Here is a 27053-nt window from a genome sequence, read left to right as displayed (position 1 = left end):
GCAGGATTAAGAATAAAGTTCCTATAGGATGATTTCTAGAAGAGATTCTGATTTCAGGAATAGAATATGTGTCACCAGCCAGAATTTTCTTGGTAGGAAACGATTTTGGAGTAACTTCTACACAGAATGCTTTGAAAACACTTTGGCTTCCAAGTTCTCAAATGCAATTAAAATAATGGAAATAGTCCTAATTCCTTCCCTTTTCCCTAGGGATTTCTGACTTGTTTTCAGTGTGTAGAAAGCTATAGAATATAGTGATTTTGGTCCAGTAAATATCTTTAAATGACTAAAAACTCTATGCTCGGCCTAATGAGGGGTTGCTTATCTTCACCAACACTGCCTTAAGGCAGAATCTTCGAAACCCATCTGTGTGCTAGAAAAATATCAGGGGTATCCTACGGGCAAGCGCTGCAGAGATCACAACCACCATTCGGTGCATTTGCTGTGGGATTTGGAAATAGTATGAACTTCTGGACCCCACCCCAGCAGGCACTTTCCTTCTAATCATCAAGGTTCGTGGGACTGCTAAAGAGGTTACCTGCATTGTTAATTGCCAGACTTCGCTATGTGTGGCCTGTCCTAAAAGACCTATCTGGAGAAGTGAGAACAGACATGCACCAGCCACATGCTCAAATAGTAATCAATCTACAGTATCAAGCTGCATCTATAGATCCAGAGAGGGAAGGAGACTATACCCTTCATATTTCTTAGGTCCCCACCTAGGGGGCACAGAGGGTTAGGCTGAAATTCCCACATGCAACCGACTTTTGACATTAAAAATGTGGGTGATAATCATCTACAAATCACTTTTCTTCTAAAAAGACCAAAATGGTGTAGGTCACCATTCTACTACTTCTCACCTTTAGTCCCCATACTTGGGCCTTCGTAGTGTCTTTCCTCAAAACGAGCCACACCTATCTGGAGCAAACCCTATCGTCCGATCATTTAAACCAGGGCGTCTTAATCTTGAATAAGCATAAGCTTCCCCTGGGGATCATGTTAAAATGCAGATTATGACTCAGGAGGACTGCAGTGGGGCCCAAGATTCTGCATTTCAAGCAAACTCCCCAGTGATATTAATGCTGCTGGTCCGTGGCAACATGTGGGGTTTGGGTTGCCAGGATCAGCTAGCTAGCTGCCTGCAGGGTTGTGGGGTTGGTCGGGGGCCCTCAGGAGGCAACAAAATTCTTGAAACAGTTTTCATTCCAGTTATAAAACATACCCCCATTTTCTATCCCCACACCAGTTTATTTGCCCTCTGTGGGGTCAGACACCTTCACCCCAACCAGGACTGGTAAAAATATGTTCATGTCGTGCTTGGAATTAATCTGGTCTCCACGCTCTATTGTCTATCTCCAGAGATGGAAATGACGGTGCCTACTTTATTAGCTTTCCATAGTCTGCCCAGACTGTTCTGTTGTTGATTTTTACAGAGAAAATAAGCAAACAACTGAGAGAAAGGGAGCTGGTTAACACGGATAATTCTGTTGTTCTGTTAACTTTAAAATTGTAATGGAATTTTTGCGTTAGCTCAAAATATCTGCCGACCTTATTTTCCAACGTCAGCATTTTGAGCAGACCCTCTGCCACGCAATCCCCACATTTGGTTCTGACAGAGCCTTGATAGTCTTTTAACGTGTGGGATTGTAGGCCAAGATGTTTGTGTTTATGTCCCAAGCCCAGAATAAATAAATAGCTACATGGTATTGAAATCACCTGTCAAAATATCCTCTGCAGTTCTGCGGCACAAAGAGAAGTCTCTCAGTGTGATTGGCTGACTTGCTGGAAGAATTCAAAGGCTGTTTATCTCATTTGGTAAAAAAAGAAAAAAAAAAAAGACCTATAATTACTACATTTTGACCCTAAGGCAGGCAATTACTTCACAAAAGCTCTCCCCAGGAAACCAGACATTAGCCTGGCTAATTAGGCTGACCTCACTGCAAACGGCTCTTATCGCAGTACACATGGCGGCCTGGACACCACGGCCAGGCCGGCTGCTGGGCTTCACCAGAGACAGGTCCTGCCAGTCAGAGGAGACCGGGGGTGGCATGCACTGTGTGTTGTGTTTTGTTTTTTTACTACTTACTTTTATGTGCTCCTTGAAGCCCAATCCCACTCCCAGAGACGAGCTCTCATCAAAAAGAAGTGGTTCCCAGACAAAGTGATCTTTATTGCATGAGGAGGAGGAAGCTGGAAGAAAGAAAGGAAAGCAACTGAGGTCGTAAATTCTTTCCAACATAGGAAATCAGTCTTTGCCCTTTAGGAAAATGGTTTGTTGTGTCAGCCCATTAGGCACATTTCCTAGCCCCCTTTCGTCCTTGCACAATTCGGGGGTTGACTTCTGTTGGGGGTCTGTGAGGGTGACTAAATTTTTAATGTTCCAAGCATGTAGAATACTCTCCTGCTAAAGAGGCAGACATCTGCCCAGGGGGTGCTGGGAGGTGGGTTATGAAATCATCCCGCCCCTTCCACACATGAAGAAGCACATAGGAAGATGGCATGTGTGGTTCTAACCACGCAGCACTCAGCTGCACCTGGCTGGGCAAAATGCTCTCCTTTGGCCTTGAACTCCAGGACACTCCAGCAATTGAAATAAGGGTCTGCACACTGGGAGGTGTTCAAGGGTGGAAGGGGAATTGGCAATTCTCTTCTAAGGGTGCAGCCTGGAGGTGTCCAAGGGCAAATGCAGAACAGGATGCCTCAGAAGATGAAGGCATAGGTATTTGGTTTGGGCAGATCTCAGAAAGCAGAGGGCAGCCCAAGTCAGCTTGAGTGAGCCTGGCTGATGGGTCAGAATGGCCAGAATGAGTGATCTTTCTGAGCTAACACCCTAGTGGTATTAGAGGGAAAAAAAATCATTCTGACACTTGTTAAAATGCAAAGAGGACCTTATTCAGGACTGTGGCAACAGGTGCCATGACTGTGGAAGAGAGACGGGAGTCCACTTTGAACGTAGCCAACACACCTGAGGATTTATAGCCAAGGAGCAGAGTGAGGGGGTCAGTGGATGAAAAAGTACGAAGAGGAGACATCGAGGTACGGGGATTCTTGCTAAACCAACCTAAGACTCTTGCAGAAGGAGGGCCAGGGAGACCAGATATGGAGGATGAGGGATGAGGAATTTGATCAGATATGGAAGGTGATCACATATCGAGCACAGTGGGATTCTCTCTAACCTGACCTAGCAGGATTCTTGCTACAACGTCATGAGGCAGGCTGAAGACAGGGCCTAAGGTTAAGGCCTCATTAAGAAGAGGGTTCAGAGGAGACTAAAGTTTAGTCAAGAAGAGTCTTTGTCCATGGAAGGCTGGGAGGCAAAAGGTGTGGAAGCACCTGGACCTTTTGCCTAATGGTTTTAAAACAAGGACCAGAAAGGGAATGAAGTGGCCGGGAGGTGGGTGTTCTTTGGCGTGCACGTGGCTCGTCTGGTGCTGCTGGCTTCTGGATGGCTAAGTGGCTCCAGCTGCCTGGCCACATGAGAACCAGGTGGAGAGCATTCCAGGAGGGTCCCGAGGCAGACTCTCCCGGGCTTCCTACAGATGAAAGAGTCAGGATGTTTTGTGACTATACTCTGAGCAACAGAGGCATTTGGTGCTGGGCCGGCAGTCAGAAGATCTGATGTTTACTCGACTCCACCTTGTGTGGCACTTTGGGATTTCCAGAGGAAAGTTCCCAGAGATGTACGGAAAAGCTGACAGTGAGATTACGTATTCATTCATGGCATCTGGGAGGGATAAATAGTTACACAACGGTGATGCCAGTATTTCAGAAGCTCATCACCTAATCACATTCCAGTTACATGGTGTGGCGTCCATCAGTCCCTGATCTGTCTCTCTACTCAGGGTAAGATAATGGAACCGAGTAGGGCCTATGTATGTATGCTTATGTGCCTGTGTGTCAGAGAGAGAATTTTTAAAAGATAAAACCATGGCTCTCATAGAAATATCAAATGAACATTCACCATAATTTTATTTAACTTACGAATTAGTGAGAAAGCCAATAAGATGTTATTGCTGGTTCAAGGAGGAACCCAAGGGATGACACATTCTTAGGCCATTAAGAATACTGAAATGAATTTGCTTAGTAGATGCAGAAGTGACCCCTTCCACAGTGGGGAAGAGAAATCAGTGGGGCCTCCACTACATGCAAAATTTGTCAGTTATCCATGATCTACAGAGCTCTAAAAAGCCCAACGACAGTAAAAGGGGCAGACACCACATAAAACAAAACAATCTGGAAAACTGGACATAAAATCAAATAGATCTAGAAGACATGCCAGACAACGCCTAGTTTTCCGTTAAAGACGCCCAGCTGTCTTTCTGGCTCATTTCAAAACCTTTCATAATTTTTCCCTAATATGTAATATGTACGTACACACACACACACACACACACACACACACACACACACAAGTGTGTTCTTATACCTCTATGTTCACGCAAGTGTTGTTTACTTTTTAATTAAAGCACTCTTCCCCCTTGCTCCCTGCCAATCCAAATACAACTTGCCCAACCTGCCTTGACCTAATAAGTCAGAATCCCAGGGGAACCCAAGACTCTGCCTTTTAACCAGCTGCCCCAGGTGAGTCTCTGATGCACGCATACACATCAGAGTGGTGGGCAGACGGTTTGTGGGTTAAAATTGAAACTTGAACTGTGGACAGGATTTGGGAAAGAGAGCAGAAGGCATTCCAGGAAGTGGTCAGCCATGGGGGAAAGAGTAGGGAAGTAAGGATAAGTGTGGGAGTGCCTGGGGAGGCAAGCATTCCTACTTGAGTGAAGTCTTGAGGAGGAAGGAAGAGTGGATTGGATGAATGGGCAACACAGAGGGTCAGACTCAGTCCTGAGTTAATGCACATATTTTTCAGCAGGGAATTAATATAAGAAAAGCAGTGTTTCAGGAAGGGTCATGGGGGCATGGTACACAGCATAGGCTCTGTTTTCCAATGAGACAGATGCATGTTTCCTGAATGCATTGCTTCATTTCATTCTGGGAAAGGAGGGGATGCATATTCAAAGAGCAAGAAGTAGTCAATTTCTCTAGGTATAACCACTGAGAGACTGAATATACAAGCAGGCAATGGCCAGACCATATACAAAAGTAGAACTCTGACCCACAGTCTGCATCAGCCACCCAGGAAACCAACCCATGATCTACAGTAACCAGCCCAGGAAACCAACCTGCTGTCGATAACACTTTTACAGGAAGTCTGACCACTATCTCCAGCAGCTGTTCCAGGAAGCCAAACAATAACCTCTGTAACTACTGGCCCCAAATAGCCAGGACTTGGTTAATTATGGACAACTACCCTAATTTTGTCCATGCTTCCAGCTTAAGAACAACCAGAGAAAGGCCAAAAGTACACCTTAGATAATAATATAGGATGCCCCCCCTTCCAATTATCCCTCCTCAAACTTCCCCAGACCAAATAGCCTCCAATCAGTGCACACCTGAAGCCTTCCCTTCTCTCTGCTCTAAAGATTTCTCACTCCTCTGCCTGCCTTGAGTCTCTGCCAAATGCAAGTGAAGGTGGCTGAGTCCTTCTAGATCACACTCTGAATAAATAGCTTCTGCTTGTTCTCTTTGGGTGGTCTTTGTTTAATTCCACACCACAGTCCTCTACATCTCTGCTTCTCCAGCATGAAAACGTTTACACCCACAGACCTGCCAATTTGAACATGCAAGATTATTTTTCTCATGAATTCAGTATACTTCATCACAGGTGTAAATTTATCATTGACATTTATCATTTCTGCGTACTTTGTATCTCATACATTATATCTCAATAAATAAAATACTTCCATCAGGCAGCTGTGCCAAGTAAAAAGAAAAAGTAGGAACTTAGAAACCATGGGTTCTAGTCTCAGCCCTGGACCATCTGTGTGTTCTTAAGTTAATGTCTTCAACTCTCTGGGCATTTGTTTCCTGTTATGTGAGACACAGAAACTAGTAGAAGATTATGTCTCAAGTTCCTTGTAGCTCCAGCAACCCACGTATTTATAAAGAACTATATCTCTCATTCCAGCATATTTTAATGTACTACTTTAAAAATTCAGAAAGTTCTTAAACACCTGAGTTGCTAGATGTCTTTGTCTTTCACAGGCTAGGTCTTTATTCACTGAATTTTCTTACTTAAAAATTTTTTTCAGGGCCACCTCGGTGGTTAAGCGTCTGACCCTTGATTTTGATTCAGGTCATGATCTCATGGTCATGGGATTGAGCCCCCTTTCAGGCTCCACACTGAGGCTGACTTGAAATTCTCTTTACCTCCCCCTCTGCCTCTCCCCTGCTTAAGCTCACTCTCTCTAAAAAAATTAAATAAATCAATAAATAAAAACAAAAATTTTTTTCAAATATTTCAGAATTGTATGGGGAAATGGATAAGAACTTCTTTTCAATCAGTTCCAAAATTTTTACTAAGTGCCCACTCTGAAAATCATAGCACCAAATGATTTGGTAGTGAAAAAGAGATTAATGGTTTGGTTTGTGCCTTGAGGATCTTACACACTAATTGGAGGAATATGAAATTTGACTTTATAAATCTACTTTTAAAAAAACACAGATGTCAAAAAAAAAAAAGAAAGAAAATCGGTGTGAACAAGAAGTGTAGCAGGTGAGCACAAGGGGCAGAGAAATCAAATCACCAAATGACTTAGTCATGGAGAAGGTGGAATTTGATCTGGGTCTGGAAGTGGGTAGTATTTGAACAGGTGGGGAAGAAAAAGGGAGAATGGGGGGGTCTTTCCAGGAAGGACAAATGGTATGAATTAGGAACGAATAACTTGTATTCAGAATACCCCAAGTAGCTTTGTCAGACTGAGTTCTCCGAGACAGCAGAGGTAAGTAGCACACAAATTGTGACTTTAAGTCAAAATGCACAGAACTACAAAGTCCTAGGTGAAAGCTTTAACTTTTCTAAGTATTGCTTGGCACCATTTCAGTTCCTCATAAATCAAATCTTATTATTATTTTAGTTGAAACTGTGGTAAAACAGACTTCTTTTTAGGGATTGAAAGAAATAATATAGAGAACGAGGGAAAGAATTTGGCAATGTTTGCCTTGTGTGTGTGTGTGTGTGTGTGTGTGTGTGTGTGTGTGTGTGTGACCTATTTACCTCTAGCAATGCTTTCTAAAATAAAATTGTGCTATCAGGGCAGCTGGTGACTCAGTCAAAGTCCAGCTCTTGGTTCCAGGTCAGGTTGTGATCTCATGGCTTCTGGGTTCAAGCCCCACGTGCTGACCATGCAGTCCTTGCTTGGTATTCTCTCTATGTGTGTCCTTTCCGTGTCCCCCCCCACCCCCATCTTCCCTCTCTCTCGAAATAAATAAATAAACTTAAAAAAATTGTACTATCATATATATAACATATAATTTATCATTTTAGGGCACCTGGGTGGCTTAGTCAGTTGAGCGTCCAACTCTTGATTCCGGCTCAGGTTATGATCTCATGCATGTGAGATTGAGCCCCACCTAAAGCTCAGTACTGAGGCTGAATCATGCTTCAGATTCTCCCTCTCCCTCTCCCTCTCCTTCCCTCCCTCTCCCTCTCTCTCTCTCTCTCTCTCTCTCTCTCTGCCCCTCCTCCACTCACACACTCACTCACACTCTCTCAAAAAATAAAATAAAACAAAATAAAATAAAATTTAAAATTTTAACCATTTTTAAATGTACAGTTCAGAGGTATTAAGTACATTCATTTATTTTTCATCATCCCAAGCTGAACCTGCTACCCATTAAGCAATAATTCCCATTTTCCCCACCCAGACCTCTGGTAACTACTGTTCCACTTTATGAGTGACTACTCTAGGTACCTCATGTAAGTGGAATCATTCAATATTTGTCCTTTGTGTCAGCTTATTAGCATAATATCTTTGAGGTTTATTCATGTGATAACATGTATCAGAATTTCATTTGTTTTTAAGGCAGAATAAAATTTCATTGTATATATAGACCACATTTTCTTTATTCATTTACCCACTGATGGACATTGGGTTGATTCCATCTTTTGGCTGTTGGGAATAATGCCACTATGAACACAGATATATAAATTCCTATTCGGGTTCTTGCTTTCAGTTCTTTGGGGGTATATCCCCACAAGTGGTACTGCTGGATCATATGATAATTCTATGTCTGAATTTTTGAGACATTGCTATACCCTTTTCCATTGTGACTGCACCACTTTACATTCCTACCAGGATTGTATCAGTGTTCTAATTTCTTCACATCCTTATCAACACCTGTTATTTCCTGTTTTGTTTTCCTTCATAACCACCCTAATGGGTACAGCATGGTATCTCATTGTGGTTTTTCATTTGCATTTCCCTCATGATTACGGATATTAAGCATCCTTTCATGTATTTTTTGTCCATTTGTATATCTTTAGAGAAATGTCTATTCAAGTCCTTTGTCCGTTTTTCTAAAAAATACTGGGTTGTGTGGGTTTTTGTAGTTGAGTTGTAGAAGTTCTTAAGAGATTTTGGATATTAACCCCTATCAGATAGACAGTTTGCAAAGATTTTCTCCCATTCTATGGGGTGTCTTTTCACTCTGTGGATGGTGTCCTTTGATGCACAAAAACTTATAATTTTGATGGCCAATTTATGTTTCTTTTATTGCCTCTGGTTTTTGGTGTTATATTCAAGAAATCATTGCCATATCTAATATCATGAAGATTTCCCCCTATGTTTTCTTCTAAGAGTTTTATACTTTTACCTCATTTTTATCTTTGATCCATTTTGAGCTAATCTTTGTATATGGCTTAAGGTAAGCTTCCAACTTCATTCTTTTGCAGCTGGATCTCCAATTTTCCCAGCACCATTTCCTCATTTCTGGTCTTGGCTCTCTCAGTGAAAATCATTTTGAGTATATATGGAAAGGTTTATTTCTGGGCTCTCTATTCTATACAATGTTTGCCTTTTAAGGTAATTCATTAAGAATATGATGCACCAAAATGGTGCCCTCTACTCCAACAGAGAAAGAAATTTCTTTTCCTGATTATTACAATCAGCTTCTAGCATGAAAAAAATGTATTTCTTTAGTTACTTTCTTTCTTTTTAGAATTTTTTTATTTTTTTATCTTTAAACAATTTTACATTCACAGGAAGTTACAAAAATAGTATTGAAGCCCCATGTACCCTTCACCCAATGTCCCCCAATGATACATCTTACCTATCTATAGTGAAATATCAAAACCAAGAAATTGACATTAGTACAATCCCAGATCTCATTCATATTTCATTAGTTTTGCATGCACTCATGTGTGTGTGTGTTTGTGTGTGTGTGTGTGTGTGTGTAGTCTTGTGCATTTTTTATCACGCATGTAGATTCATGTAACCACCACCATAATCAAGACAGAGAAGAATCCCACCACAAGTTTCATTCATGCTTTCTCTTGATAGTCATACCCATCTCCCTCCCTTTTCTCCCCCCACCCTAACCCCTGGCAATCACTAAATCTCTTCCCCAGTTCTATGATTCTGTCATTTCAAAAATGTTACATAAATGGAATCATATACTATGAAATATTTTGAGATTGCATTTTTCCTTTCAGCTTTGTTCCCCGAGATCCCTCTCAGCTGTTGAATGTATCAATAGTGCATTTTTATTGCTAAGTAGAATTCCATAGTATGGATATTCCAGTGTGTTTCACTATCTGTCCATCAAAGGACATTAAGTTGTTTACAGTTTGAGGTTATTTCAAATAAAGCGGTTTTTGCTTTTGTGTGGACATAAGTTTCAAGTTCTCTGGGATAAATGCCCAGGAGTACTATGATTGGATCATACGGTATGTTTAGTTTTATAAGAAATTGCTAAATGATGTTCTAGAATGTCTATACCATTTCACATTCCCACAAATAATGTCTGAAGAGATCCAATTTTTTCTCTGCATCATCACAAGCATTTGGTATTGTGACTATTTTTTATCTTAGCTCTTCTAACAGGTGTGTAGTGATATCCCATTGTGATTTTTTAGAAATGGTTTATAATTTGCTGCATATCGGTTCAACTACTTTGCATTCCTGTTCTTCCTCTGAGTCCCACTTCTAGCCAGGAGAAAACTCATTCCACATCACCTTCCCTTTATTATTCATCGTGGAACTAAAGGAATGTAGGAAAGTGTCCACATTTTCTCTTGGGTCGTGTTGCCCTAACAAAGCCACAGTTATGGCCTTTCCTTTGCTTTCACCACCGGCCCTGCAGTGGGCAGGGAAGGAAGGAAAGATGCAGCTGGCCAGAGGGCCAAGAGGAGCTAGTCTGTCCTTTGTGATGTGGAGATTCATTTTCTAGTCACAGTGCAGGTTGTTTTGCTTTCTGCTGTTTTGGGAAAGAGGGAAATGTCAATGTACTTGCAGTTGTGTAAGCCTCCTGGACAGTGAAAACAAAGGCAGCTCTACCGCCTTTTTCCAAAATAATGTCAACTAACCTCTTCAAAGATGAGTTACACATTTTAAAGACTTTTGAGGCTGAAAGGAGTGTTGGGCAAGACTCTCAATAAACATCGTTTATGTGCCTACTGTGTGCTGGGCTCTAGGAGGGGGATTGGGGTAGAGCCCTGCATATGAATGAGCTAGACTCTACATCTCCTGTCAGCAGGTATGATTGAGGTAGGTGACGTGTTCAGGCAGACACCAGACAAGTGGCTGTTGGGAGTCAGAAAGACCCCACAGTTCACTGCCAGGAATTGAGAAGCTCAGTGATCAACTCACCCAAAGCTTCTGAAGCCTGAATGAGGCTGAGAATCATGTGGGGGGCCTGCTAAAAACATAAGTTCCTGGATCCCACCCCAGAGGGACTGAATCAGAGCCTCTGGAGGAAGAACCCAGAGAGCTGTGTTTTAAAACCAGCTGTCCATATGTGCTGTGGACTAAACTGTGTGCCCCCTTCGCCAAATCCATTTGTTGAAGCCTTAAACCCTTATGTGACGGTATTTGGAGATGGGGCCTTTGGGAGGTAATTAAGTTTAGATGAGGTCATGAGGGTGGGGCCCTCATGATGGGATTAGAGCTGTTATGAAAAGAAACACCAGACACGTGCATACACAGATAAATGACCATGTGGGGACACAGCAAGGCCATCTGCAAATCATGAAGAGGGCCTTTACCAGGAAATGAATCAGCCAGCACCTTGATCTTGGACTTCCAGCCCTCAGAAGTATGAGAAATAAATTCCTGTTGTTGAAGCCCCCCAGCCTACAATATTTTGTTATGGCAGCCCGAGCAGCCTCATACAACACGAGTCTTAGAATTATTCTGATTGAGAACCATTGACGCAATCCAGCCGCCTCATTTGACAAGTGAGGAGACTGAAGTGCAATGAAATTAGAAACCTCATCTGGTGTCCCCATGCCTAGTGAATGGCACACTCATGACTGAGTCCAGGTTCTCTGACTTTTAGACCAAGGCCCATTCTGCCACCTCTAAGTTGACAAGTAAGAGTATATGCATGTCAACTCTGGTTGATTGTCAGTGGCTACTAAAAGGACTGTGTCAGGAAGAGATCTGAGGACAACTCCAGGCTTGGTGATGTGGGCACCAGGACTGGCAGAGAGGACACATGGAGAGTAAGAAGCATCATGGTTTTGGTGGGAAACCTGGACTTGGAATCCAACTACCCAGATGGATAAAGGCCCTCATACTTGAGTTCACGGAAAACAGTACAACTTCAAGGTATGGCCCATGACAGCAGCAGCGGCAGCACCTGGGAGCTTGTTAGAGATGAAAATTCTTTGGTCCTACCTAGAGTCACTGGATTGAGATCCCTGGGAATGGGGCCCATGAGTCTGCTCCGATGCTTATGCATTTTACAGCTCAAGTGCATTACACTAGAAAATAAGGACAACAGCACCAGTGTCTATGGGTGGTGACCGTGAGATGTTATAAACTAAAAAACACTCTACAAATGTGAACTAATGTCCCTCTCCCTGATAGGAGTCTTATTGCCATGGGATTACTCTGCCATAGGTGCAGGAGTGCCTGGACTTCCCATCCCCCTTGGGTCTCAGTATTTAGCACAGCGCCTCTCACATCCACTCCCCTGGTTGCATGTGGAACAAATGGAATCCCTCAGAGACCTCCTGAGAATGTCAGGATGTTTCTTCCAGCCCTCATCCCTCATAACCAATGAAAAAATGCCAGGGCTGTGTATTTTTAGTTCAGGACATCTGTATTTGCCAGCCCTGAGCCCGCCTCCTAACCACGTGGCCCGCATTGTGCAACCACTACACTCCTTTATTACAAACCCTTCCATTTTCTGTTAAGTAATGTGTTTGGAAGCCTGGGTGAATTAGAGACAGTAAGCATTTGATTGCTTACATTATTTTGGTTCAAACATGGCTCAAGGCCCAGGACTAATTTATTTATTTTTATATGGTACATTTCTATTTCACTTGGGGATTTGCCACCCCCATTCTCTCTTCCAGCTGCTCTGCCTTTACCCATCCACTCCCCTTGCCACCCTTCTTCCCTAGTCTGACTCTCTTGTGCGGTGGAAAGTTTGTGAAAGATGCCCCATCAGCAGCCTCCAAGCCAGCCTCCAAGCCAGTTCCCTGCCAATGTGGTTCTCTCGCACGTTCCGCTGCCCACCCAGGGCCTCAGACCTGACAGGCAGAGACCACCTACAAAAAGTGGTGCTCAACAAAAGCATGCCTTTCCCACAAACTGGCCAGCCTTCTCCTTCTGGGTGCACAACTCAACGTGTGGGTTTGGGTCTGAGCTTGCAAATAGAGGACCCTTCTTCCAGGAGCCACCAAACCTGGATGCAAAGACTGTGACAGGTTTTTGCTCACCATCATTCAGGGGAGGGTAACCAGCAACATGGACATGACAGAATTGATATCCTATTACTGGTCCCCTGAGCCAAGCTGTCCCCTGCCTACCCCTGCCCCCATTTGCAAAAACAGCCTGCTCTGCATATGGGATGGAAACTGTGTCCTGGCAAAACACAAAAAGTAAATATTTAAAGGGAAAAAAGCACACACAAGGAAACAAAATGCCTTGCGTTTATGTTTCCATGGTCTGCTGCCAAGTACCTCCCAGCCTCTCCCGGCTCGTGTTCAGCGTGCCATATGGTTTGAGACCAGTGGATTAAACCCCTCCACGGTTGTGAAAAACATCAGTCCATTTGGTCTGGCCTTTCTCTGCCTGCATTTGTTGTTCATTTGAGAGTTTCTCACATCCCTCGGCCGACTGCTGTCAGTGTGTTTACAGGTTTTAGATTTCTGATGGAATCTAAAACACCACGCCACACAGAGCCTGCTGCAGACCACCTCCAGGAGGAAGGGAGCTCCTGGGGCACTCAGATGAATGTTTGCAAACAGAGTCCTGTGACATGTATGATCAAACCAAGCTTCCATTTTGATGCTTCAGTGATGAATACTTCCCCCCAAAACTCAAGCCAAAAAAAGTGATTTTCTGTGTTATCCCCCACTTGGCCTCCTCCTATGATACTGCTGACCCAGTAGCTTGAAGTGTGGGGTCTTGCTAGGCATGGGGTGGAAAACTGGCCAGCATTGGAGGGAAAGGTACAAGAGAGGAATGATGGGTAAACCAGGACTGTCTAGAACAAAACCTTGCCCACTTCTCACTTGGGGATGGGACTAGACCCCTAACTTCTCATGTTGACAGTGTTATAGTAAATTGTCATCAGAAATGAAATTAAAACATCCTGTACAAGGTCTCACACATCCTTGCCCCAGGCCAAAGGCTGAAAGCACAGCACCCATGTGATGATCAGGGAAGACAAAAAGATATAAGGGAATGCCTGTCCTACTCAGGAAGCCCAGATGAGCAATTGAGGTGTGATTTGCACATCCAAATGGAACTTCCAAGCCTGCGCTCATAACCTTTTCCCACCATCCCTCCTATTTTGCCTAGTGACTTCTACAGACAAAGCCATATGGAGAAAATTCTGTTCTTATTTCTCACTCAGCTCTATCCAGTTAACACTGGGATTCTGTTTGATTCGGGCCCTGTAACACATTGAGTTGGTTGTGGGAGATTATTTAGCAGGATTCATAGGCGCCTCTTGGCTGTGGATATCTGGGTGGGCTAAGGGGCCAACAGATGTGTGTTCATCTTTAAAGACAGGGGAAGACATAATACAAACTCACTGCATTTATTTTTTTGCAGCTTCTAGCCTGGGTTCACAGAGAGGCTGTCACTATCATGATTTGGAAGCTCCTTGATTTGGAAAGCTAGGAAGTACACTTCTTTATTATAATAAATCATGCCTTGAAGTTGTATGATTGTAAATTGTATACAAGGAGTAGACTTGAAGCTGTATTAGAGCAAAGGCTCCAGGGACCTTAAGAAGTCATTTCACCCTCACCTCTGGTCCTTTGAGTACTGATTTTCAGTTGGGACTTTTACAGGACCCCTAATTTGATAAAATGTCCCAATGTGTCATTCACGTAAATGAGTGCTGTTCATGAGACCGAAAGTGATTAGACATTAACCCTTGGATATCCTAGTAGAAAGGTAATGCCATGAGCCAACACCACCAACAGAGCTACCTAAGACTAGACCCACATGCCATAAAATAAAGTAAGCCCCAGAATGGGCATGAGAGACAAGTGAAGGAACACTTATTTATTTTGAGAGAGACAGAGAGAGTGAGGGAGGGGCAGAGAATCCCAAGAAGTTCCGCTGTCAGCAAAGAGCCGTTTGTGGAGCTCGAACTCATGAACCATGAGAGCATGACCTGAGCCGAAACCAAGAGTTGGACGCTTAACCGACTGAGTCACCCAGGAGACGAGCAATCTTAACTGTGATACATATGAACTAGAAATTGAACATTCTCTCAAAACATGCTAACATCATTTAAAGGCTATACATTTTTCTCAGCATAGCGATCTGACCATAACTCTTAGCTTTTGGTAAGAAGTATTTTTTCTTTCCTTAATTTCAAGGTAATTTATCATTTTGAATTTGCCTTTTTTCCTTTTAATAGCTACCACTGGATTATTTTCCCAACATGTACGCCAGTTTAGATCCTGCCAGTGTCATAAGGCGTGAGAGCTAAGTCTCCCCACATCTATTGGCATTGAATACTATCACTATTTTTATTTTTTGCCAAGCTAATTGGCAAACCATTGGATCTCTTTATTGTTATATAACATTCCCCCAAATACTAATGATGTTGGACACATTTTCAAATGTTTGACATTCATTTTCATTTTAACTTAAGTGAATTGCCCACTCTCGTAATTTCTTTTTTTTTTTTTTTGCTCAATAATTTGTATTGTACTCTCCAATATTAGAAGTACTTATGGTTTATCATATGGGTATCAAATATTTTCTCTAGACCCATCATCTCTATGTTATTATTTTTATATAGTACTTGGTCCTGCAAAAATATTTAAGTTTTATGTAGTCAAATATGTCCAACTTTTCTCTTAAGACATTCTGGTTTCCTATCTTGTTTTAAATGGCCTCCCCGCCCTAGATGTTAAAAAACATTATGCTAAATTCTTGATTAGAATTGAGTTAAATTAGGTATTAAGTTAGAAAGTTTTGTGTTTATGTTCTTGTCTTCCTCCAAGGAAACTATGGCCCATGGGCCAACACCAGTTTTCCTAAATAACATTTTATTGGCCCCAGACACGCTCACTCATTTGGATATTGTCTGTAGCTGCTTTTGCACTACAATGGCAGAGTTATGTAGTTGTGACAGTTGAATGGCCCAATACCCTAAAATATTTATTATCTGGCTCTTGACAGAAAAAGCCTGCCAACCCTGGCATTGTAGGATCTATGAATGTCTGTCCATTTCTTCAGATCCTATTTCATTTCTTTCTTTGAATCTCTGTATGTCTCTCCATTTGTTCAGATCCTATTTTATTTCTTTCAATGATGTTTTATAACCTTTCATCATCTTTAAAAGGAGGCTAATGACAGTACCCATCTTTTGTTGTGCAGATTAATTAAGTTAATTAACATGAAATACTTAGCACAATGCCTGGCTCATAAAAAACTCTCAAAAAAAAAAAAAAATAGCAGCCATTGTTTTACCGTGGCACAAAGAGGTGCAACAGACAATAAGGCATAATTTTCACCATTTTGAATATCCTGATTACTGTAGATTTTCTTTAAGTCATCAAACTGCCTTATTAGAATTTCTTTTCCTGATTGTCAAATTAGTACAATTTCATTCTAGAGATTAGGGAAGAGAAATTAAGTAGAAAAGTTTTGAAAATTAAAATCTCCTCTGACTCCCCTACCCAAAGAAGCCAGTGTCACTACATTGATGTGTATCTATCATGGTCTTCTGTTGGTACATATGCATGTGTCCATGTGTCAGGTGGAACCACACTGTCGCATGAGGTTTGGGTCCCAGAGACATCATGTCTCATTTTCGAAATCAGATCTCTATCTGTCTGAGCTTAGTGAGAAGGCTACTGTCAGTCATTTGGGGGCTCCATCCTATGCTTATAGTAGACCAGTTAAGGGCCTTCACTGCTATGCTTGGGGACAAGGACAGACACAGCCTTTGCTGGAGGTGGTCGCAGCTGACATTTTCCACCATCAGATAACAATGTTACTGCCACCAGACAGCAATTCTTCACAGCTGGAAGGCACTGCTACACCAAAGATCACTGGGATGCCCTTCACAGCCATCCTCCCTGCTGACTACTTCCTGAACCCCAAAAATGCTTGCTGCCATTCCAAAGCCAGGACTTGATAAGCCACCTCAGCCAGCCACCTGGGATTGCATCTGAGAGCAAAGTTTCCATGCTCTCACAAGGTCTTGAGGTATCTGCCAACCCACCTTCTCAGCTGGGCATCCTGCTCCTCTCCACCTGGGAAGCACAAAAGTTGTGCTTTTTTTCAGAGGACTAAACCCTTTTCAACAGAGACCCAGGTGGTCCCTGAAACATTTTTAAAGGGCTGTTACATTTTAATCCCCGCCTAACTAGTGGGTCATCCTCAAGAGGAAAAAAGGAGATACTTCCATTTTTCCTTGGTACATCCACAAATAGAGAGTAAAATTTAAAAGATACTGGTTGATTTTCCATTTGAGATGATTCTCTAACACTGTTTTTGCAAACTACTGTTACTGAATGAATAACATTTGGGCATGTTTCCATATTCCTAAGTAACCTTTAAATTACATTAGTAGGTACATATATGTACTGTATTTGTGTGTATGCATATGTAACTATACACATACAATAGTTTCCACTAAATGTAGGAATGCACTTATGTTTGGATTCAACCTTGAATTTTCGCCAAAACCTACTTCAGATTTGGTGTCAGCCTTTGGAAGGCCAAAGAGTTGAATGCTGACTTCAACATCATTTCTGGTAGCCCCAAACTTGGGTGTGGCCAATGATTGTGAGAGCCCATAGATTCTCGTCATTTCTAATCAGGAGAACAGCAGTAGCAATATGAACAAGAGCAAGATGTCATTTGAATTGATTATCAATATCTTCTTATTTACTTTAAGGTCTAGGTTAGCATTCTGGATATAACATGGGGCAACATCTCCTTATTTATTTTATATATTAAAATTCTATCAGGTGATACATAAGTGAGTAAAAATGATGTATAAACAATATAGATTGTGAAAAATGTTAACTTCACATGAAAAATAATTACCAACAACATTCCAATGATTAAATGGGGGCATAGATAAATGGTTAATATGAGTATTAGAAGAGCATATTAACTAAGGAACTTTAAAAAGAGTAGTTTATTGGGGCACCTGGGTGGCTCAGTCGGGTAAACATCTGACTCTTGATTTTGGCTCAGGTCATCATTTCACAGTTCAAGAGATCGACCCCCCACATTGGGCTCTGTGCTGAAAGTACAGAGCCTGCTTGGGATTCTTTCCCTCTCTTTCTCTGCCTCTATCCTTCTCTCTCTCTCTCTCTCTCTCTCTCTCTCTCCCCCTTTCTCTCTCTCTCTCCCTTTCTCTCTCTCTCTCCCTTTCTCTCTCTCTCTCTCTTTCTCAAAATAAAAAATAAATAAACTTCAAAAAAAAGAACAGTGTATCTTTTTTTAGGCCAATACACACCACTAAAAATTTCAATTATATAAGGGGAAAATAACCATTCAACTGTACTAGAATTCTAACATTTAGAGAGTTATTTGGCACAGGAACGTTACTAATATTAAACAAAGCAAACCTGAAGAACTATATTAAATTTTTGGTTACTTAATTCCACATAGTCCATCAGTCTTTCCAGGAAAGCTCCTATCTAGGAATTCTTATCTATGAGGATGAATTTTAGGCAGAATTTCATATTTGTCACCCCAAAATTTCTTAAGGAGGAAAAGAAACTGAAAGTCATGCACTACAACCTACATGGCTTAATAAATAGCTATTAATCCAGATATAATAAAGAATGAGAAATAATTAAGAACAGAAGAAAGTACCACAGATAAATGAGATGCCCAAAGTATATATTTTCACTAGCCAAATTTCAAAACAACAGAGTTTGTATGAATTCTTTCAACAGATAATTTCTGTGGTTTGAGGTCTACAGAAACTAAAATCTTGAACAAAAACTTGTCAAAATGTTGCTCTGGTGAAGACTGTTTTCCGTAGATGAAGACAAAAGACTTTTGTGAATTACTGGAGTGAGTAGGTACAAGTTCCTTCCAGACACATATTATTAAGAAGCTTTTTTTCCTGAATCGTATTCTGCCATGTGCAGAAGGTCTAGTAGTGTTATTAAATGTGCTACTTTTGTACTTTTTACATCAGTTTGAAGTCCAGTGCACTTCATCTATTTTGATGCCAAAAGGCTCTGATCCTTCCCAGCAGAGTGAATTTTATTGAAGAAATATTTATAAAATGAAAAGCCCATCAAGAAAAGCGTTGGGCAATTGCCTCTGACAAGAACAAACACAGTGAAGGCTACAAGTGATTTAGGAGTCTCCAGCCATCCCACGATTGTCTGCACTCTGCAGTTGCATACTAAGAAAGCTATTATGGCACAAAACTGCTGCCTGCAACCTCCAGGGAGTGGGCCTTCCATCATTCTTTTCCACCTAAGAATAAACTACATGACATAGAAGAGATTTTGGAACTGCCTTATCGTGTAATTTTACATGTTCCAACAAACTGGAATAGCCGCTATTATGTTTTCAAAGACTGCTTGGGCAACAAAAAAAAGCCTTAAAACTGTGCCATACAGACAATGTCAATTTAGCATGAGTACAAACAGCCAAAGTTTGCTTGCAGAGAAAATAGCTCATTGGTGGGCCATGCTGAGAAGTGCACCACCTGATGGGCTTCTAGACGGCAAGCATCTCATTCTCCAGCCTGCTGGAAAGTCCTCCTACACTCCCACTGCCAGAAAGGTATTGCACTTGGTACACACACCAGGGAAAGCTGGGGGTAGGTGGAAATCCAGATGATAGTGTTATCTTACAAGCCAACTATGTTGCTCCCTTGCTCTATTTTTAGAGTGAACATTTAAGGACAAATTTTTCCTCGAGTGCATGCAAAAATATTAGAAATAAAGAAGACCGGGGTGCCTGGGTGGCTCAGTTGGTTAAGTGTCCAACTTCAGCTCAGGTCATGACCTCATAGTCCTTGAGTTCAAGCCCCACGTCGGGCTTTGTGCTGACAGCTCAGAACCTGGAGCCTGCTTCAGATTCTGTGTCTCCCTCTCTCTCCCTATCCCTCTCCCACTTGCTCTCTTTTTGTCTCTCAAAACTAAATAAACATCTTAAAAATTTATAAAACAGACAAAAAGAAATAAACATGACTGAGGTTTGCTCTTTCTCTCACCATGGTTTCTGGGAGTTCGGGTTTTTCTTGCTTGGAAGGGCCTGTAAAGCTCTTTCCAGGCCACTTTGTAGCAAGTTGAGTCTTGAGCATCATCTTCCATTGGAATCTGAAGATCTAGGAGGAGCTTTGGTCTGTGGACCAGACTTTCAGTGGACTCACGAAAGCAAACATCTTTACCCAACCTGGGCCCTGGAGTCTTCTTAGATGCCCAGTGAAAAGAATTCCCAGGATGGCTCACTGCCTCTCAACCTTAGAAGTATTAATAAATAACCGTGGTAAATTGACTCTCAACCCTAGTAGCAAACTCCCTTCCCCTCTACCGAAATATCCACCCCAACAGGAGGACAGAGAGAAGAACCCATAGGGGTTCGTTAACTGCAAATTCATCAGGAAGAGGGGTGGATTAAGGGCATGTTATCTGCTTGGAAAGGATGGAAAGGGTGGCACGATTTATTAAGTACCAGTATTACCTCAACCAGCATTCTATGCCTCAAAAAGAACTATGGCAGAAGGAAATTGATGTTGAATCAAGAGTGGAAGGATTTAGATGTAGCTGTCATTATTGCTTGTATCATAGAGATCTTTCTGAAGATACCAGCATGGAGAATAATTATGACACAGGGCCAATGTAAACATAAACCTTATTCTTGTACTGTTTTTTCTTGCTAGTAATTTAGGATCATTATGCAACAGCTTAGGGAAAGCTGCCTTACATTAGGACAGACTGTATAATATTTTGATAATCTATGATATAAGCTCTGCCTTTTTTGGTATCTTTTCTACTTTGATACCAGTAGTTTATGAGGAATCCATGTAGTTTGTGTCTGAATGACTTCAGTATACTTTAGCTCCACTTTTTGATTTGACCAACAGAAGCACTAATAGATTTTGAGTGCTGTCTGTGTGTTTTAGAAGCCTGAAGTCATTCAGGTAAAACCTAACATCAAAAATTCCAATCTAAAATTGGAAGCCAAGTAGCTTATACAGAGGGAATACATAGAAAACATTGGGCGGTCGAGCTAGAGTATAATCAGGGCAGAGTGCATAAACTAGATTTTCTGGTTTTCAAAAATTTGAATTGTAACAAAAGTTTTTTGGTGTGCTCTTTCCATTTTCAGTAGCAAATAAATTTTATTAAAATTGAGACTTATTTTGGGGCACCCACATAGCTCAGTTGGTTAAGCATCCGACTCCAGCTCAGGTCAAGATCTCGTGGTTCATGAGTTTAAGTCCCACATCAGGCTATTTGCTGTTAGCACAGACCCTGCTTCAGATCCTTTCTCCCCCCCCGCCCCCCCATCTCTGCCTCTCTCTTTCTCTCTCAAAAATAAATAAACATTAAAAAATAAAAAATAAAATTGAGACTGATTTGAAAAAAAGAAAAAGAAAGATGATGAAGTAAAGGCAGCAATCTGAGGTTATATTCAGAAAGCCCCCTCAAGCAACACATTCATTTTCAGTTTGAGGGTTGCTCCAGCTCCACAGACCAAATCTTCAGGCCCCAAAGATGAAGATAGTAGAAGACTTGACTTTAGTTGGTTGTGTTTACAGCAAGGTTTCTCAAGGTTTGCCCTATTGACATTCGGAATTAATAATTCCTTGTTGTGAGGAGCTGGCTGCCTTGGGCACTGAAGGATGTTGAACATCCTTAGATGCTCATCCCTAGACTCTACCCAACAGGTGTCAGTAATACTGCTCCCCCAGTTATGACCATGTCTCCGGACATTGTCTAATGTCTCCTCAGGAACAAAATCACCCCGAGAACCATTGGTTTAGAGGAAGGACATATTAATCAATGGTACAGGCATTTCCAATATGATAACTCTCCATAAAGAGGCTGCCATCAATGTCACACCCCAGGCACAAGCATCTTCTACAATACCCAACACTGACAAAGTTGCCACAATTCACCTTGCTCCCTACACTGACTTCAGTTGCAAACAGGCTTCTATTTAGCTCACACGCATGAATACAGGGTCACAGAAGTACTCCGTTGCTTGATGGTGCTGAGATGTTACTGTTACTACACTATACTATCAAACTTCAAAAAGTTAACTACTGGAGTTCTTTAGTGAACATTGAAACGTCAGCTAAATTTTTAAGTAAGATTTCAGGTGTATCCATGAAGCCCTGAAGTTCTAAGATGGCAATACATGGCTCTCACAGGATGTCAGTTTACAAACATGTGCATTCAACATTGGGTCAAACTATGTGTTCAGAGCACATGTCTGAGGAGAAGCATCCTGAAGCAAGGCTGAGGCCAGGGCCACCATAGGCATCATGGTAAGGTGCTCAGTAGTATATGCTGAATAAATGCTTTGGTTACCCAATCCTGTATTGTGGAGTATTGACGCTGTTTGCAGTAATTTGGTCTTATAGGTTACTTTGTGTCAAACTTTTAAAATTAGGAAGCAGTGAGATCCTATTTCACTATCCCCTTCAAAAATGTTTACAGAAATAGAATTATGACATCAAGAGATCTGAAAAAACTTTTATGCTTTTTGATACCTATTATTGTGTCCTCCAGAAAAACGCATTTATACCATATGTTATGAGTATCTTGGAAGACCCTGGGTACTATCATTTTTTCAAAGATCTTTACTAATATATTAGGAAAATATTGTATCTTCTTTTTATTATTTCACATTTCTCTAGTTTCAGAACAAATAACAAATATTACATAGTGCCAAAATGACCACTGATCACTGTTCCTTTAATTGAGCCTCTGATGACACAGTCGGATCGCAGTTAGGGTGCATGAGGTATGAAATATATGCAGCTTTAAACCTGAGAGTCAAACTTGGGCTGGTGAGATGTTTGCATCCCAGGGACATGAAGGAACTAAGATATGTGAGGGAGAAGCAGGTGCTTGTCCCCCAAATATAGGTTCACTGAAGGGAAGAGTGAGCACACTCAAGAGATTTTCAGGCTGCCTTCTTTGAACAAGATATTTACACACGCAGGGACTACTCACATTTTTAACTTTGTCTGTTCCCCTAATCTCTCCTTGCCAAGCACTGATAGTTGGATTTGTAAAACATGAGCTCACATATGATGTGGCTGTGACACTTTAGTACTTACTGAGTCGCTGCCATTTGTCATGGATGTCATGTGACCCCACTCTCTTTGAAACAATCTTCCAGATAGGCAACATCTCTATGTTGTAAATAAAGGCTTAAAAAACTGGTCTCAGGTCTGAGGCTAGTGAGTGGCCAACCTGGAATTCACATGCAGTTGTGTCTGATTTAAAAACTTCTACTCTTTTATTTCCCATGTGGTGTACCAATATCAGCCTCAAATGCTCATGTTTTCTCATGATTCCCAACTCCCCTCGAGAATGAACAGCCCATGGTTCTCTCCAACTTGAGTTCAAAGAAAGCTGCTGAAATTAATTGATTATTTTGATGACTATTATAGAACATCTGGTTCTCCTTTTCTCCTCTGTTTTATGGCAGGGAAGAACAGGTGGGGTGGTAAGGGAATAAAACAGGAATTAAGTTTCTTGGTACAAAGAATCACAGCATATTATGAAAGTAGACACTTGCTCATTTGTTTGTCTCTCAACCCCCTCTGGTTTTCAGCTTTGTGTCGCAGCTACATGATGTGACCAGAGCCTGGAGTAGGCTGTATTTTCATGTTCCCACTGGAAGATGTTTGAATGGGTGAAATTATTTGCTTCCTCCCCAGCAGCACTCTCCCTGGCCTCCTGGGATGGTGTCCCTCTGATGCCATCCTTCTGTGACTATTTCTGTCTAGCCCTCACGGGCCCTTGCAACTACAGTCACTATTCTTGAATGACCATGGTATTCAAACTGCAAAACAGGCTACCTCGCCAGCTCTACACCAGAATTCCCAGTCTTCAAGAGGTAGCTGTCCAGTCCCCACTGATTACCAAAATGAAATAGGTGCTTGAGTTACTATGCTCATTTCTTAAGTTAGTTACTGGGGAAAGACATCAAGTGCCTGATGATTTGCGTTCCAACTCAGGAAGAGACATTTTTAATCGTGTGACCTGGAGGAATTGCCTTAACATTCCAGACCCTTTATTCTTGTGAAGATCACATAGAATATACATGTCCTGGTCCATGAAAATGGTGAAGCCTTGTGCAAACATAAGCTACAGATTAGTATTACTCAAATAACACTTTCACCATCTATATATATTTGACTTATTCACTTTCATTTTTATCCTCACATTTTCCAAACTCCCTTCACCTCCAATGTAAGTGTAATGTAAATCCCATGAAGGCAGAGATTTGGGCACTTACTGATTATTATATCTCCAGAGATCAGAAGAAGGCCAAGCATAGAGTCAGCACTTTATAAATGTTTGTTGAATGAATGGATGAATGAATTGATGATAATCCCTCTACCAAAGTAGCATATAAAACTTTATTCCTTGAAAGATGTTAATAGTAGGGTAGGCAGAGCCCTATCCAGTGAGCTTAGTGATAGTACTACCTGCAGGACAAGAGTGGAACCAGGAAACAGACAGTTACTTTTATTCCTGATTCTATGGTTTTATAGTATCGGTTCCACTGGGCCAGGCCACCCTCCATCTTCAGGTCAGGATTTAAAGGCTGATCACCACATTCCTTTAAAATCTATAATGGTGTTTGGGTGGTTCAGTTGGTTAAGTGTCTGACTTAGGCTCAGGTCATCATCTTGTGGTTCATGGGTTCAAGCCCCACGTCGGGCTCTGTGCTGACAGCTCAGAGCCTGGATCCTGCTTCAGATTCTGTGTCTCCACCTCTCTCTACCCCTCTCCCACTCACTCTGTCTCTCTGTCTCTCAAAAATAAACATTAAAAAAATTTAAGAAATAAATTTTAAAAACTTTAATAAAATCAGTAAAATCTGGGCTCAGAAAATCTTAAAATCTTGTTATAGACTGATCCTCTCCTCACTTTTCCTGGGGGGAAAATACATTTACCGATAATAGATTAAGCTACTGGACACTCTGATACACCTGAGGCACCAAGTCTGTCCAGGACTTTCCTAAATAGCCTTCAACTTGGCGGGCTGGCAAAGGCGTTTCCAGGATCCCGGTGACGCACTGCCAATGGAATCCAGAGCTGCAATATTTAGTCAGCAGCACTCAGCTTGTACACTCTGTCCCTTCCTTCCCCACTCCAGGAAAACATATGGTGAGAGCTGCTTTTTTTGGAGCAAATCCTTAAGGGAAAACAAACTTTTCATCTTAAAAAAAAAGTTCCAGTAAACCCTTCTTACTGATTTCTAAGGAAATCACTTCAGAGCTTAATTTTGCATTTCCCATCAGAGTAGTCACTCCTGTTACTGGAGAAAGTGCAGCTGACAAGGGTTTTGAGTCGGCAGTGAGTGTGGGCTTGAGTGCCCAGGTGCGGGTGTATGCACACATATGTGTGTATACAGACCAATGTATACAGCATGCTTATTAATCACTGAAAGCAATGCTCAAGAATAGTGCATTTACTTTTCCAAAAATGGCCAAATCATTGTTGACAGCCCAGCTAGGCAGCATCTGCTGAAATTTTGGGCCCTGAAAATGCCAGGTGTTGATGGCTCCCTCCTTTCTCGGTGCCTCTGAACACTAAAAGGGCTCTGTGTGTGTCTGAGGGGCAGTGTGCATACACAGAAGCAGAAGCGAAGGAAAAGGTGGGTTCTATGGGTCCTTGCTTCCTTTGCTTCTCCTAACAAAGGCAGAAGTCAAATGCCAAAGTCCGTACTTAGGGTCAGCCCTAAAAACAGGAATGCATCATTTTAAATTAGTGCTGATGTTAATTATGCTGAAAGAGAATCAAACTCACTTTTGTTCTGGGTATGGAGATTATGTCCAATAAGAAAGCCTTATTTTGTTTTGTTTTGTTTTGCTTTGCTCTTGCTTTTGCTTGCAGTGTTCAATGCAGGATTTTATTTTATTTTTTTCAAGAAATGGATGGAAGTTTAAACAACATTGTTTCCTTCTTCTTTCCCCAGACACCTATAATGTCAGCCTCACCAATACAGAAGCTACCGCCTTTCACTCTTCTAGAGAATGAGATTTCTGGTGCAAGTGTGTCCAGCCCTGAAGACAGGAAGGGTATCATCTGTCAGTAAGTGCCTGATGGGGAGCTCAGCCTTGGTTCTCTCTGGAGCCCCCATCTATTCAAGAATGCAGTGACTCTTGAATGGAGCTCCATGGATTGTTGAGCAGGTAGACCCTCTAAGGCCATGTGGGAGGCAGTGATATCAGGCACTGCCAGCTGCAAGAGCTACAGAGAAAGGTCCATGCTGAGAATTGAGCCTCATGCCCAAAGAAGAAATGCTCAGGAGCACCTGGGTGGCTCAGTCAGTTAAGCATCCAACTTCAGCTCAGGTCATGATCTCACAATTCACGAGTTCAAGACTTGCATCATTCTCTGTGCTGACATCTCAGAGCCTGGACCCTGCTTCAGATTCTGTGTCTTTCTCTATTTGCCCCTCCCCTGCTAGTACTCAGTCTCTCTCTCAAAACTAAATAGTCATTTTTGAAAAACATTTTAAAAAAAGAAGAAACCGTAGCTGATAGCTCCATTTATTCTGGCATTTGTCATAGTTTCCCCCAAAGAAAGAATAGAGCCAGAAGTCAGAAAGACGAAAGTGGAGTTGGGCATGCACAGGTATTCTTGACATGGCTTTTGAAAAAGTCCAGGAATGTCTTTGGGTCTCCACTTAGGGTTTCCTGCATCAGGTAACACAAGGAGGATGTCATTTGCTTCTTTATATCCTTGTCCAGTGTCTTTAGGTGGCTGGTCTAGCAAGGAACTTCAGTGCATCAAATTTACAGCCACAAACCTGAGGGGTACCTCTGCAAGAATGAGAGAAAAAGCCCCCCTTATGGACGGACATGGCCCATGGGTTGACACAGCCCCTCGCCAGAGTATACAGCTTGGTGAACAGAGCAGGTGGAAGTCTGGCCCCTGCCCCGTAGTAGTGGCCTTCATGTGGTGCTGAAATTGTATAAATGGGCACAGCAGAACTCACAGATTTGAGGTTGAGGCTAAGGGAGGGAGAAAAGAGGGCTTTTCCATCAGCTTGGGATGCTACCAGGGAAGGATGGTCCCACTAGGACATTTCAAGGAATTCCCCAAGCTGGAAAACTGGTCTTTATTTACCAACAGCCACATTCTTGGTTCAGGAATCAGAGTCCACCTGGCTTTCTCTTGGTCTTTGATCCATTGCGGTACCCAGTCTCACCAGTGGAGCTCTGGTATACAAAAAGTGCTCAATAGATGTCTGGAGTTGGCTGAATGGACTTGCTAACTCAGCATTCTCAGAGAATGTGAACGTTTTTCTCAGGCAAGCTTTCCCCTGCTG

The sequence above is a fragment of the Hyaena hyaena genome, unplaced genomic scaffold (genome assembly GCF_003009895.1).
Source record: "Hyaena hyaena isolate Hyena2069 unplaced genomic scaffold, ASM300989v1 scaffold_269, whole genome shotgun sequence".
In the NCBI taxonomy this organism is placed as follows: domain Eukaryota; kingdom Metazoa; phylum Chordata; class Mammalia; order Carnivora; family Hyaenidae; genus Hyaena; species Hyaena hyaena.
Note: the sequence above shows the minus strand (reverse complement) of the source record.